We start from the raw sequence: 16,234 nt of genomic DNA on the forward strand, positions 1-16,234 counted from the left end.
CTAGAACTCTTTCTCTTCACATTTATTAGTATAGAATATTTCCTTTTCCTGCTTGATGGCCCTCCTGACTTCTTTATGTAATCTGTTATATTCTTCAGTCCCTGTGTCTCTTTGTTTTTCCAACCGCCTTCTTTTGATTAGTTCGTTTATTGAATCTGATATCCATAGGTCTCTTGATATCTTTTCATTGGGCCTAAATACTTCTGTTTCCTGTATTATCATCTTGATTCCTTTCCAAAGCAATTCTTGTGAGTTCTCCTCATTTGTCTCCAGAAAATCATCCAACCGAGTTGATGTTTCTTCTGTGAATCCACTAGGAATTACTCTAACATCCAGTCTAGAGAAATGTGCCTGACTTGGGAGTTTTCGAAGTCTTTGTCATACTTTGACTTTTACTAGCTGATGGTCTGTACCACAATCTGCTCCTTTACAAGTGTGCACAGCAGAGATGCTTGTCTTCCACCGCTGGAGAGCCAGGATGTAATCAATCTGGTGCCTTGACCCATCAATGTTAGGTATCCAAGTAAAGATCCATCGTGGGTGTTTCTGGAAGCAGGTATTCGTAATAACTAATCTGTTATCATGGGCAAATTCCAATAGTTTTTTATTACGGGTGTTGCGGTCACCTAGACCAAACATGCCAAATTCCGGCCAAACTCTCATACTCTTTCACACTTTTGCATTTAAGTCCCTTAAGATATAAAATATGTCTCTACTTGGTAGGCACTCCAAAACAATTTGTAAGTTTTCATAGAATTCTTTACTCTTTTCTTCAGGTCTACCCATGTTGGGTACATAAACTACCACGATTGATACATTGGTAGGCTGAGCCTTAAGTCTAATAGAAAGTAACCTATAATTAATGGGGTTATAACCAAGAAGGCTTCTTGCCTGAGCTGCTGTCTTCAGTATCACAGCTATCCAATGAGATTACGAGTCACCACCTGAGTAAATCACTAGCTTACTATCCTGTCTTTTGAAGTGACCTTCTGCATTCCATCTGGTCTCTGTAATTACCAGGATGTCAATTTTATACCTATCCATCTCTTTACAGACAATCTCAAGAGTGCCGATCTGTAGACTTCGAACATTCCATGTGCCAATGTAAAATTATCTTCTAAGATTAATTGTATATCTCCTGTGTTGCTCATTCACAATATCACTGATTTTTGATGCTGACTGTAGTATACTTCTCGAATAGGAAGATTGAGAAGTATATTATGTGCAACAACCGATGAAGCATGAAATGCATTATAAGGTGCAAGCATATTAGCAATTTGCATTGAAGTCACTACAAGAAGAAAGTGGTAGGATTGCAGAATCCCTTTCCACATGAGAAGAGATGAAATAGCAAAATAGGAAAGATCACCCTATAATAGATTGGGGGAAGGAGCAAGAAGAAAAGAATAAGGGGAGGGACCAGTCTACAGACAATATCACCGATGTATATTATGAAGTAAGGCATGGTCCAGCATCAGGTACCTTGGGTTTGTCATGCCCATACCCATTAAAGTGAGTCCTTCAGGTGAATGCAATATATATATATATATATATTTCTTTTTTTGTTGATCTAGATTGAGATGTAATTTCTCAGCTTTCATCCTCGAAGTTTAATTATTAAGCTTATCTGAGGAGATAATAATAATAATAATAATAATAATATTTTTTGTGTAACAACATTTTATTAATAATCTTACAACGCATTTACATATATATCCACATGTTTACATATTACATATATTTTGTTAGAGTGAAATTCATACAAATTTTTCCGCTTTTTGTATTCTAAAATGTGTTAACAATAGTTACTATGGGTGGTAATTTATAGTTTGCAATTGGATAACGATAATTTTTTAACAGTAATTATAGTATAACAGTAAGTTATATATATTTTACAAATTTTGCTTTTTAATGTTTTAACCGCTGTAAACTATAGCACGTCCATGTAATAAACAATTCTTTTTTTCCCTTTCTGTTGATCTCATTTGAGATGTAATGTCTTAGCATACATCCTGGAAACTTTTTAATGAGCTTATATGAGGATGTCACCGGTTAGATATATGTATAAATTTTATTATTGATTTGATTGCTGTGTTGGAAGTAGGCTGATGTTTGGGAGGTCAAATGAGTGATCTGAAAGGTCTGATCAAAGTGAAAGTGAAATTGCTGGTATGTCCTGGTGTTATTGCATCTGTCTTGATGATTCACATTCATTTTTATTGTGGTCTTCTTTTTGAACTAATTAGGAAACTTTATTTCACAGTGGCAGCCTTTCCATGTCTTCTGAACCTTTAATTTGTATCGGTTTTGAATTTTGTGACTTCCTCAAGAATATCTTGGCATCTCTGATCCACAAAAATGGGTAATTTTATTCTGATTTTGCTTTTTTTGCTTCGTACAAACGATTCTGTTTGAATGGTTGTTCAATATTTGGATAGGAAGATGGTTGTGTTATCTTTCCATGCGTTCAAGTCCTTGGCACCTGTTTTTTTCTGTCTGTTGGCTTTTACGAGATTGTCTCTTGTGGACTTGCTTGTAAGATGAACTATGACTGGTGCAGATCGTGGCCTTGTTTTTTGCTCTTCCTAGGAATCTAATTTACGGTCTGAAAGTCGTTAAGCTGTAGATGGATGTAAGTTGCATGGCCTAATATTAAAACTACGTCTCTGAGGTGTTCTGTAGGTTCAGTGTCAGGAAGACCGTTTATGATAAGATCTTCTTTATGTTGTTACTGATTTACACGTTCGTATTTTAGTTTTAGAGAATGAAGTTCTTGACGGAGTTCGGATGTTTCTTTCATCAAATTGTGTTGGCTCTCATTTAGTGCGTTAATGGTAATGTTGATGACTTTTACCCTTTGCAACATTTCTATCACTGCTGAGTTATTAAGTTATTACGTTTGATCAAATCTTCATATTCGCTAGATTTGTTTGTTATTTGTTCGTTCTGTTTTTCGAATAGTTCTTGCTCAAGATCTACTAAGCTGTCTTTTATAGTCTGTAGACCGTTTTCTATTAGTATATTTAATGAGTTAAAATTATAGGACTCACCTGCACTATATATATATATTTTTTGATCTTCGAATATTTACATACTGTATATACAATACTCATCTTGGATAACATTCAGTATATTATTTTAGAAGGTTCAGCACCAAGTGCTACATATAATGAGATTCAAAAATTTCAAAACTTTTTGCTATTTTTAAATAACAGTCGCAGCAGTAATCTACAATTACATAGTTCAGAGTTACACAAGTTATATAATATTACGTGTTGTAGTTTACTATTCCCCCCCCCCCCAAGTTTGAGAAATTGTGATTATACAACAGTATTTACACATGTGCAATTAAAATATTATATTTCCTATTTCTCACAAACATACAATGTAGACTCATTATTTTCATAATTTTTTAGTAATAAGAATAATTTATTACATTATTTTTTCATGTTACACAGCAATATTATATTAATGATATTATCACATAATAATCAGTACCTTCAGTATCTTATTTATTGATATATACTTTACTGACTGTTTCGTTACATAATCTGCATTCTTTGATTATAAGGATTACGTTTATGTGAGTGAGGTGGTTTAATCCCACCAACTTCGAAGCTTGGGTTTGCTTTTATGAAGAGAGAGTGGGAACATTAGAACTTATAAAATACAAAATAATTCATTGGCATATTAAAACATTAGAACTTATTTCACCACCTTACCAAAACTTCGTTCTTTCCTGAGTCAACCGAAATAAAAACACATCCAACTTCAATTTCCAGGAGTTTACAAAATCATCTGCAGCTGCGATAAACCTTATTATGGACAAACAGATAAGTCTCTCTCACTGCGCGAACACCAGATAGACTGGAACCTTACCACCATTATCCATAAATGCGTTGACGAACTAGAGAGGCGTATCTTAGAATCAAAAGAAATAGTTCTGGACCCATCACACATGAACAATAATTTAAGCTACAGCTTTCTTGACTCTCACAGCGCAACGATTCAATTCTGGCGCTCTCGAGTCAGTAGCCACTCACGTATGCCTCACACTAGTCCTGCCAAGCGGACACCAGTTCAAACCAGTTTCACTGTTTCTATTCCCAATTTGTTTTATATGAGAAGTCCATGTTTTTTTTAACTTATAATTTTCCCAGTTCTTTTGTAGTTATTTACACACCTGAAGAAGTCGTCGTTCCGACGAAACTTGTCCTCTTTGATTCAAGTTTTTATCATACCTTTCTCAGTATTCCTAGTCAGTATAATTATTATTTTTTAAAATGTATATATATATATATATATATATATAGCAATTTGTAGTATTAACTTGGTATTGGGATATGTTCATATTTATATATAGTGACTATAACCGATACTAGAATAACAATTAAATTTATTCAAAACGCAACATGTTTCATCGGATTGTCCGACTTCTTCAGGCGTGGGAACATAGAAAGCAAGTAAACACTATAAGAAACATCGTATCACTATAAAACGACTATTTTAATCCTATAATAATAGAACGTTTTTTGTTTTACCTGGGTATAATATACGTTAAAGATACCAAGCAATTATATACATATACATTTAAATATAAACTTGGTTTTAATCCTATTTCCCAAGTAAGCAAACAGACCAGTAAGTCAAGTTTGCGCCTGCACTTAGTGCAAGTCTGGGCGACTCCGCACGTAGTGCAAGTCAGAGGCAACTCGTGGTAAAAGTGAAAAGGTCAGATCACTATTCTTAGTATTTACCCCTAATGCAAACACATCTCCTTGCGGATATGTATGATGCTATGTATTAAATGCAAGGGCCACTACCCAGACCGATTTCGAGCTTTATTAAGGTCTCGTCAGTGGGAGCCATCCTTTAAAATACCAAGGTAACAGAGAGCTTACAAATTTTACCAAAACAAGTTGCCACAAGGTGCTTTGATCTTATTAAATAAAAATGTCAGGATGCGAGATAGATGTACAAAGTTTTTTTTTTTTTACCTTTGGTATAATATACGTTAAATATACCAAGCAAGTTTATATATATATAAAACGTATATTATATTAACGTATACTATACCCAAGGTAAAAAAAAAAAAAAAAACTTTCTACATCTATCTCGCATCCTGAGATTTTTAATAAGGTCAAAGCACCTTATCGCAAGTTAAGTAACATTTATAAGCTCTGTATTACTTAAACTGTGGTATTTTAAGCCTGGCTCCCACTGATGAGACCTCAGTAAAGGTTGACACTGGTCTAGAGAGTGGCCCTTGCCTTTAATGCATAGCATCATACATCTCCACAAGGGGATGTGCTTTGCATTAAGGGTAAATACTAAGAATAGTGATCAGAGCTCATTCCACCTTTACCACAGTTGCCTCAGACTTGCACTACGTATAGGCTCATACTTGACTTATTGGACTGTTTGCTTACTTGGGAAATAGGATTAAAACCAAGTTTATATTTATATATATATATAAAATTGCTTGGTATCTTTAATATATATATATATATATATATATATATATATGATGAATTGAATGACTAGAACCGAGATTTAAGTAAAAAGGTTTTAATATAAAAACAGTACTAGTTTCGGTCAGCAACAGCCTTCATCAGGTGACATTATAAAAGAAAGAAAAAAGAAAAAACACTAAACACTGAAGGTTAAAAGACTATGAACAACATAGAGAGTCGCTATACATAATTACTATGAAAACGTTGTAGTTGTATTTAAAGTTGTTCTTTCGTTTGTTACATTGTTGGGAGAGTGCGTGCTTGCAGCATCACGTGAACGCCAGTACATGATCCAACCACCCCCCCCCTCGTTTTTTGCGAGGGGGTGGTGGTGGTTGGATTCTATATATACAAAAAGATAAGCCGAAATTTGAAAAGTTTTCATGTCACTGAAAACGTTTCAAATTTCTTGTCCGGCTTACCAGTTTACCGTCTTACTAGCTTACAAGCTTATCGGCTTACCAGCTCAGAACTCGTGGGGGGGGGGAGGTTAAGTTCTCGGCATAACAATGAAAAAACGAATTTATAATTCGTTTTTTTATTTTTATTTTTCAATTTAATCCCCCTGAAAACTAATACATTTATTCCAGCGATATCCAAGTGCCATTATCCTGTCCCTGTAGTGGTTCTCAGTGAGATCTGCAAAATACCCCTCTATGGCTGCAATCGCCTCTTCATTCGAACAAGAACGCTGACCAGCGAGGAAGAGTTTCCGTTTTAGGAATAGATCGAATTCGGAGGGACCAAATGTGGGGAATAACGTGCATCTTCCAACAATTCATAGCGCAGATCCCTTAAAATCTCATTGTCCAAACATTTTTATGGGCAGGTTCATTGTCCCAATGAAACATGATTTTTTCTTCTGTAACCCGAGTCTTTTCTCACGAATTGTTTCGTCTAGTCTGGTTAAAAGTTTGGAATAATATTCCCAAGTTATTGTTTTACAAAATGCCTTTATCATACCAGAAAACTGATGCCATGATCTTTCCTGCTGAAGGAACTGATTTTGTCTTCTTTGGCGCTTCACAACCGGCTTCTGTCTACTGTTTTGATTGATGTTTGGATTCTGGTGTGTTATGGTGAATACAAGTCTCATCCATAGTAATAATTCGACGCACAAACTCAGTTTTATAATTGTTAAAACGCTCCAAGCACTGTTCAGAGAGTTTCATGAGAAAGCGTTTATGATCTGCTGTGAGCAAGTATGGCACCCATCTTGCGCAAAGCTTTTTATATTGCAATTCATCATGCGAAATATATCCTACACGTTCTTTTGAAATTCTGGTAGCCTCAGCAATTTTACACACTTTGACTCGCCAGTCATTCAATGCCATATCGTGCACTTGATCAATGATTTCTGGTTACACTTTTTGGATATCCTTCACGTGGATCATCTTCATGGCTGGTACGGCCACGTTTAAACTCGGCAGCTCATTTCTTAATTGTCGAAAACGAAGGAGAAGAATTCGCATGAACCTTTTTGAACTTCGAATGAATTTTGTTTGGCTTTAAACCTTCTTTTGCAAAGAATTTTATAACTGCACGATACGCAATTTTATCCATTTCAAGGGATACAAAAAACACTTTTGCTTCAGACAGCTGTATAAAACAAACTACTTGATAGAATGATTTGCAATTTCACATGGATGCTAATGGCACATGTAGCACAATTTAAAAAAAGAAAAACGTGACGATAGTGTTAATATCTATGGTTGAGGCCGAGAACGTTTCAGACCACCTGCGTGTGAAAATTATATATATATATACATATGTATATATAAAATTTTCACTCATGAACATTTACTCATGGAAAAAGAAGAGTAGGAAAAGAATCAGTAAGAAAAGGTAAAAGTGCATTTATTGTGCTATTTCTCATTAAGTTAACCCCGAATTACAAAAAAAAAAAAAAAAAAAATCAAAATCTGAAAGATGAATTTTCCTAAAAATAAAGTGATAACAAATCAGTTGTATCAATCAAATTTATTAATTGTTAAGAACAAACAAAGTCATTTGTGACTACAACAAATATGTGGAATTATCCATTATTATTTAAGTGTGTTATTGTATTTAATATTTGCTAAATTTTAAACTTAAAACAAAGTCAAACACTGTTTTCGTGCAGACGGATGTAATTTGAAGCAAATAATTTCTGCTAGAAGAACGACCATGGACATCCCTATTCCAATCATATAGAGATAGAAGATACCTTGAAGGTGCTGCAAACCTATTATTCGTTCTCGTTCAGTAGCGTGTACCGGTTTTAATTTAAACGAGTGAAAATTGTCTTCTCTCCATTTCGAAGTGAGACCAGCCTCCAGCATCCTCAAGATCCTGCATTTAACAGACCAAAATTAGTGTACACCGTTAAATCATCATTTCTCTCTCTCTCTCTCTCTCTCTCTCTCTCGCTATTGTAATGCATATATTACTTTATATATATAGTATTTTTAACCTGAGAAGGCGAGCTTTTTTTTTTGTAACAAAAATTTATCTGAAAATTAGGATACGTGCTTTATGTCGAATGCGCCTTATAATGTTATTGAGTGTACAAGTGCTTCTCGTTTAATGTGCATTAATAGAGAAGAATCAGATCATCTTACCATGCGTCATACGCTGATGTGTTTTATATGTAAAAGCTTTTACGATGCGTTATCGCTTGTCGGTAATGCGAGAGCAGTTTGAATAGTTGCACGGCCGTTAATGTTCACCCACTTTAAAGAGTAAACAATGCATTATTATATTTCAATTTTTCTTATAACCTATTTATTATACGGAGCACAGAAATAGCTATACGATTGCCTTTAAGGGTAGCGTGACTGATTACGCAAAAATTATGGCATTACGGCAGCAGAACGTCACTTTGGTCCACTGCCTATTGAAAAAATGTTGCAAACTTGGAGGAAACAAGAGCAACAATTAAGCAAATTCGAACAAACAAATATCCGCAAAAAACCGGCAAAATGGTCAGAAATTGAAAATGAATTGAAAACTAAGCGGATCAAAGAAGTTCGGGTTGCTGCGTATCTTCAACAACGATTATTCAACAAGCAAAATTATTGGCAACAGAAAAAAAAAATATCATCGATTTTACAGGGTAACGATCATGGTGCTACCATGATGCGAACAGCAATGATCCAAGAAATATTGGTTGGTATAGCAACTATATCGATAGAGGCGGACATAGCTTATAATTTAAATTTATAAGCGATTTTATAAACAGTTTTATTGTGTGATATCCACGCAGAGTAAACATTTAATTAATATTATTACGCAATAGTTTTGCATTAATGTTTCTCTAGTAATATAAACAAAATAGCAATTGGAGATTTTCTTATAATTTTGTTTTATAATCCATCAGAAGGACGATATTTAATTGTTTGCTTCAGGACGCGATCTAATCTGGCGACGGTCCTGAGCATTAGTATATTATGTTTACTTTCAGGAATCAGGCGAACTGGAAATAATTACAGGAGTCATTAACGGGAATAAATGGAAAATTACAATATCGGTGATATTGCTCTGCGGTGGAGGAACACCGCACAATTAGAACACCTGGAATATTCGCCGCTAGTACCAAAGTACCTGAAACTTCGCAAAAACACAGAACCGATTCTCTAAGTTGAAATTTGTAGAGCACAGAAGAAGTTAGTAAGATGTTATGCCAGAGACTCCACTGTATGTTGGAATCTGGTTTGGCACACTTTGATTTATATGGAAGATCCAACCGAAAACTGGGTGACATGAGCGGCTTTGTAGATGACCGGGTTAAGGATCACTATACCAAGGGCGAAGGTGGAGGCACTGACATCAGGAAGTGGTATATATTATTTTAGTTGGAAGGAAGAATTCCAAGGGAGGCTTCAAATGTTACAAGATGAAAGGTGGGCTCCCTGCAGTTTCTAGAAGGAATACCAATTCCCTGAGGTGTAGCGATATATGGAAAGGCTTTTATAATAGCTACTTGCGTCTGTTGATATTGCTTTTCAGTTTTTTTTATATTTCAGTGGTACGCATGTGAATGTTTTCCACTTGAGAGTCTTGGTCAGGTATTCCCCTATGATTCTTATACCTCCCAAGTACCATGTAGGGAAAAGAAAGGGCTGGTTAGTAGTGAGACTTGTTAAGTTTCTGTTCGAAAACTGGTTCTGTGTATGATGAATATCTGTATTTTTCCATCGATGTACACCACTACCGGCTAAAATTGTGGAAATCTTTTGGAAAAAGTGTATTCTAGCAAATATTATCGCTATATCATAAATATTATGGCGAGAAAGAAAGTCAGAGAAATTACTCTCTTTCTATCTCTCTCAGTCACACACACACACACACACACACACACACACACACACACACACACACACACACACACACACACACACACACACACACACACACACACACACACACACACACACACACACACGACCTATAACAAATCCCTTAAAAAAAAAACACCATTACAAGGGCCAAAATCCATCCCCACTTGCAAAAAAGTTAAACCGAGCACAAGCAGCAGTAGTCTTCTAAGCACCTACCTAAAAACACTAAAATCAACAACTCGCTTGTGACGGGTATAGAAACAAAACCACGAAAACACCCCCATCTATTATCTTCTTAAGATAAGCTCTGCAGAGCTTCGAGGAAGAAATCAAAATTGCCGCCCAAAGAAACAAATAAATATTATAATCGATTTAATAAAAAGTGAATCATTGTAAATTTAGATGGATCGTTGTAATACAAAAAGATGTAAAACACGTTGTTATTATCATTGCTTATGTAATTTAAATAAGATATTTTCCCAGTTCTGTACGGAAAAAATTATAGATAGATAGATAGATAATCGTGTAATCTATCTTGTGTAACTGAACTATAATTGATTGTATATTATACTGAAATCGTTATTACTACTATTAACACACGAATTGTTGTACTATATGGCTTGCGCACTGTACAAATTCTGAGATAAATTGGAATCTGAATTGAACCACATGTGAAAAATAGTATCATCATCTATTAAATTTTATGTATATGTGTATTATATTAATATGTGTATTATATGTACTAAACAAATTATATGTATAACTAAATTGTATGTATATGTATGTAATTTATTTGATAGATAATAAAGAATTATTTCAATTTGAAAAATATTATTATTATTATTATTATTATTATTATTATTATTTAAAATGTATTATGTACGTGTATGTATCTGTTATGCATATTTTTGTTCATGTAATGTATAATAAATATTATGAGTAATTAAAAAATATTATTAAAATTATATTTTATTATTATATTACCAATACATTCATTATTGTTATTGTGATTAAAATACTATTATTATTATTTTAAATATATAAGTTGTTCCTATTGTAAAAAAAAAACATTTGTTTTATAGTGCTAGTTTTCTGTATACACTTCCATGAAGATGTCATTTGTTTGAAGATGAATAAATATTTTAAAAAAATATCTGAGACATCCATGAAGTCAAGGACTCATCAAAGGAGGCTATACATCACCCAAATCAGTTGTCATATTTTCCCTTAAATTCATCCACACTATTCCTAAAGGCAAACAATTCCACTCTTTTCCCTCTGGGAGAAAAACCTAGCTCTCACCGATTTATTCATTATGAACAAACTTAACTTCCATGGATGCTCCTGTGTTCTCTCCCGACATAACGAAAAATTTCATCTAATGATATCCTAATAACCACATTCAAATGTTAATAGACCTCCACAATATCACTTCTCTTCTTCCTGGTAACCAGCGTCTGCAATGCAAATACTCGTAATCTGTCTTTATATCCTATATCCCATAATCTGGATATAATTTTTGTAACTCTTCTTTGCACACTTGCCACAGCTTCTTTAACCCTTTGGAATCTGGGAGATCACATTTGCGCTAATAATAAATGTGTGGTCTTATCAAAGCGTTATAAAGAGGCATAATGACTTCCTCTTCCTTAGACGTCAAGGTTTGCTTCAACATCGCAGTTATCCTCTGAGTTATATTTGCAACCCTTTATATGTGACCTTTGAACTTCAAATTCCTATCTAGCAATACTTCAACATCCTTTGCCTCCTCAGTTTCTTGTGGCATACCCCCATTAATATAATATGCAGCTAGAACTCTAATCATAAGATTAGAGTTCTAGTTGCATTTTACACTTAAGTTCTTTACACTTACTAACATTTAACTGATAGCGATTTCCGTTTGCCTAAATTCCAGCCTATTAAAATCATTTTGTAATTGCTGAATATCAGTACCATAACTGATTGCCGTGTATATCTTCACATAATCGGCAAACAATTGCACATTTGATGTTAGATTCTTCCTGATATCATTAATGTATAGATTAAACAATAATGGCCCAAGGACTGAACCCTGATGTACTCCACTAGTCACATGAAATCTGGCAGTTCACACCCACTGTATACCATTTTTTTGATATAGGTGTGTTAACAATCCCAGGATTCTCATTTTTCAAGTTTATGCAACAACCTTTCGTGTAGTATCCTATCAGACGCCTTAGAAAAATCCAACGTTAAGAGTGTATCCATTTTCTTTATCAATATCGGCCAACATTGTTATAAACTGAGCAAATTGCTATAACATTATTTTCCTTTAGTAAATTCATGCTGCTCCTTGCAGAGTATAGCGTCTTCCCATTTCTTTATGTAAGTTCTTTCCAAAGTCTCTAAACGGTTTACTACCACACCAGAGATACTGATCGATCGGTAGTTAGACACATCTCTTTTTGCACCACCCTTGTACAATGGAACTCTCATACATTCCATCCATTCCTGTGGTATCATTCCTGAGCTGAGACTCAAGTTAAATAAATATCTGAAAGCCTACTCATTTGGGCTGAACATTCCTTCAGCAAACAGACTGATATTCCGTCTGTCCCTGTAGACAAATTATTATCCAGGTTATGCAAAAACTATTTGACTTCATTTTCATCCTGTATCTCTTCATCCAATATCAACCATTAGTATGTTACATACAAATGGTTGATATATCTTAGCAAAGTGAGCACTCAAACTCATTAGCTTTCGACACTCGAGAACCATCTGCATTCAATAAAGTCACTTTTCACATTCATTCTTTCTTTTGCTTGCGGCATAACGATAAAATTCTTTTGGATTGCCTTAAGCTTGCATGGCCAATATTTTTTCCTACCCCGATTTATCTTTCCACATAATACTGGTTACTTTTTTCTCCTGAGCTTTATATATTTCATAACTTCTCTCACTCTTATTCTTCCGATGTTCTTTCCACATGATGTTCTTTTTGTGGGATGTCTTGCTTAACATCCATTCTACATCAACAAGATTCTTCTTCGAACACTAGGGATGCTTTCAGATACCGCCTCATTAAGCACGTTTTCAAAGATTTCCATGCATTGCTGACATTTTTCCCATTCAAGAACTGATACCATGGGATTAAAGATAGTATTCTTCTAAGTTGTTCATATTATTCAGCTTTGTATTTCAGCATGTAACCTGTTTTAATAGGAGAATCAATACACTTAGATACTTCCAAATAAAGCAGAGCATGATTACTCTCACTAATTCGTGGTAAAATAGTCATATTTTTAAAGGAGACCCATCCTGACGCTATCACCAAATCCAACAATCTTTGATCTCGAGTTCCTTATTTCACATGATGTTTGAGAAAGTTGGCTCGTAACAATTCAATAAATTCCTCTTCATTTTTATCATGAGATTTCTCCTATACCCAATCAATAGTTCGATAATTAACACCACCCATAATATTGTTAAAAGAACGTAACATTGTTAAAACTTATATTGGTGCTAACTTCTAAATATATTCTTTGGGTTTCATTCTCTATCTCTTTAAAAACCTCACTCAACAAGGAATTCATTCAAGTGAAGCATAGTTTTGACCTAGTTTTTTGCTACTAAAAATACATAATTGGGGAAAAAAATGGAATTACAATTTTGTGTATTTTTTCTAGTACCTGTTATAAAATATACCACCGTCATTCAGATAGACCTGACGGACAGATCGGAGTTTTTTCGGAATCTGTACAGAAAGGCTTAAGTCAGTTTGGGTCATTTATTTATTCATTTAAAAAGAACAAAAATAATTTGTGCTTATTATTATTATTATTATTATTATTATTATTTCCATTAGTATTAATGTTTTTTATTATATGTTTAGATATGTCGGATAGGAAAACTAAACGTATGTTGCTTTTTACAAAAAAGAAAGAATGAAAGTGATAAGAAAAAGGACAAATTACGAGGATCCATACAGAAATATGTAAAATTAGACTTATATAACTCAAGAACATCAATCACGTTAGAACCTTTTCCGTTAAAGGCGAAATCAAAAGTTTGAAAAGTTTGAATTTCGTTCGGAACTGTGCCAGGAAGAAGAGTCAAGGTCGAAATCAAGCTGTGGGGGTAATTTACAAAGTAGGCCTTCTGGCAATTGCGCTCAATTCACGACAGAATATGATTTAGGGGATCCTTGTACGTGGCCATCTATTGGATTTAATAATCGGTTATTAGAACTCATAATTCATAGTGTAACCTTACCTTTAACACCTCAAAATATAAACTTTATTAAAGATAACAATGGAAGATCATTTTCCACGTCACAGTTTGTAAGACTCTTACCGAATGGTGAAAGAGTTCAAAGAACTTGGTTAATCTATTCAGAAAAATCCAATAGTGTACTGTATTTTGCTTTGTTGTAAGCTGTTTGGCTTTAAAAAAAAATTAACAGAGAGTCAGGGTTTTCAGATTGGCGACATTTGGCCACTAATTTATGCAAAATTGTAAAACGTGGTATGAATTAAAAACACTCATTGACAACAATTGTACAATTGATAAAGAACAGCAACTGTATTTTGAATCAGAAAAAAGAAAAAAGAGACGAAAAAATAAAAGGTTTTTTTTTTGAAAATGTACAGCAGCGAATAGAAGACATGCACAAGAATGGTGATGTTCTGTACAATTTTTTTCCGTCAACATGGCTATCACCATTCTTCCATATGTTCTATTCACTGCTGTTCATGTTCGAAAAAAAAAACACTAGTGTAGCTTTACCTTCAAAGGCGGCCAATTATCACTAGCACGCATGCGTTTGACAGTCTAAAACCGGTCATGCCCATTACACTCGATCCTACTTTACCATATCTGATTCTAATAGCCAGGTTTCACTAAAACCAACAAATTTAGGCCACATCGCTTACACAAATACACAATTAAATCTAAGAAAACACTTAATATCGCCAAAAGTCACAGATCTTTCAGAAGCTTTCTAACAGCACGTCTTTTCACCAGATAACCTCGGCACCAATGTCCACAAATATACTGGAATAAAGATTCATTCTGAAATTGACTGAAAATTCAACTGTAGGTGTTTCTTCTTACCATTCCAGAATTGCAGTTTGTTCAATCAGCATAGCAAAAGCAGAATAAACAAAAGAGTTAAAAATGGGGGATAAATTAATATTAAAATATTAATGCTAACATTAATTGTATTATGATCTTCTAACGATCGCCTAACTCCCTACAAAATATGCCATTATAAAAAACGATTTTTATTGTCTTAAAAACTCAAAGTGTTTTTACGTGATTTGTAACATTTTTTAAGAATCCTTTCACTAACATTCTTAATAAAAAATCCACTTGAGTAATTCATAAATTATTGCTTTTCTCTTAGAGGAATTCAATGTTAAAGATAAAATAACTTAGCCATTCATTAATAAACATTTGAAGAGATTTAGTAGCAGGAAGAAAGCAGTTTACAGTTATTCAGGGAATTTAAAATAATAAAAGTAAGTTAAGAAGACAGTCTGAAATGATTTAATACTCACGCAAGATTGAATTCTTCACTCAAAGGATGATACTTTAACATTAGCATACTGAGGAATGTGGTACCGAAAGTGTCTTTAGAAACAGTAATAACTTTCCTTCCTAAAATGGATGCCCTCCATTTGGAAAGAACAGTTCCAGTTATGTAGATACAATTGTCTTCAAGAATCATCTGTTCAGCTCTTTGATAAAAATGGACATTCTTCGCTTCGACAACAGCTTGCTGGAGGTCCTTAATATTTTCATCGGCAATATGCTGAGATAAAGAATTATGATAAAATCAGTTTGAAATAAATTAAAATATTATATTTCAATATAATGAAATCAACTGTAAAGGGAAATTCTAATAATTTAGGAAAGATTGCCAATTTTGTTTAATATATTTTTAAAAATGTTATGTACTTTTCTCCCTTTTTATAAATATTTATGCTTTTTTTCTATCACGATAAACGAACTTTTTTAATTACTAGACATAAATCATCACGTTTTCAACGTACATAATCACAGATCATCATAATCGTAACAAGATTACTTATTATTAAAAATGATTAATTTGTTTTGGCTAATGGATGAAATACATCAAGAGTGGATTGGTATATTACTGTAACATGTTTTTTTGTACGTTAAAATCGTTGCAATTATTATATTTACCACAGAGGAAATTTCTGAAGGAGTAAAATCACGATTTTTGTAGGAAACGTCTGTTCCACCGGCTACACAACAAAGGAAATATCATGAAAATTTGAAAATGTCTTATAAATACTCATCGTATTGTAGACCATATACGACAGTGGTGGCAAATCTTTTTGTATGGTGCCAAAAATTTAAAAATAATATTTATCGAGTTGGTGACGTGCCATTCAG

This window comes from Typopeltis vanoorti, chromosome 17 (genome assembly GCF_054136105.1).
Source record: "Typopeltis vanoorti isolate ZY-2024b chromosome 17, IOZ_Tvanoo_1.0, whole genome shotgun sequence".
Classification (NCBI taxonomy): Eukaryota; Metazoa; Arthropoda; class Arachnida; order Uropygi; family Thelyphonidae; genus Typopeltis; species Typopeltis vanoorti.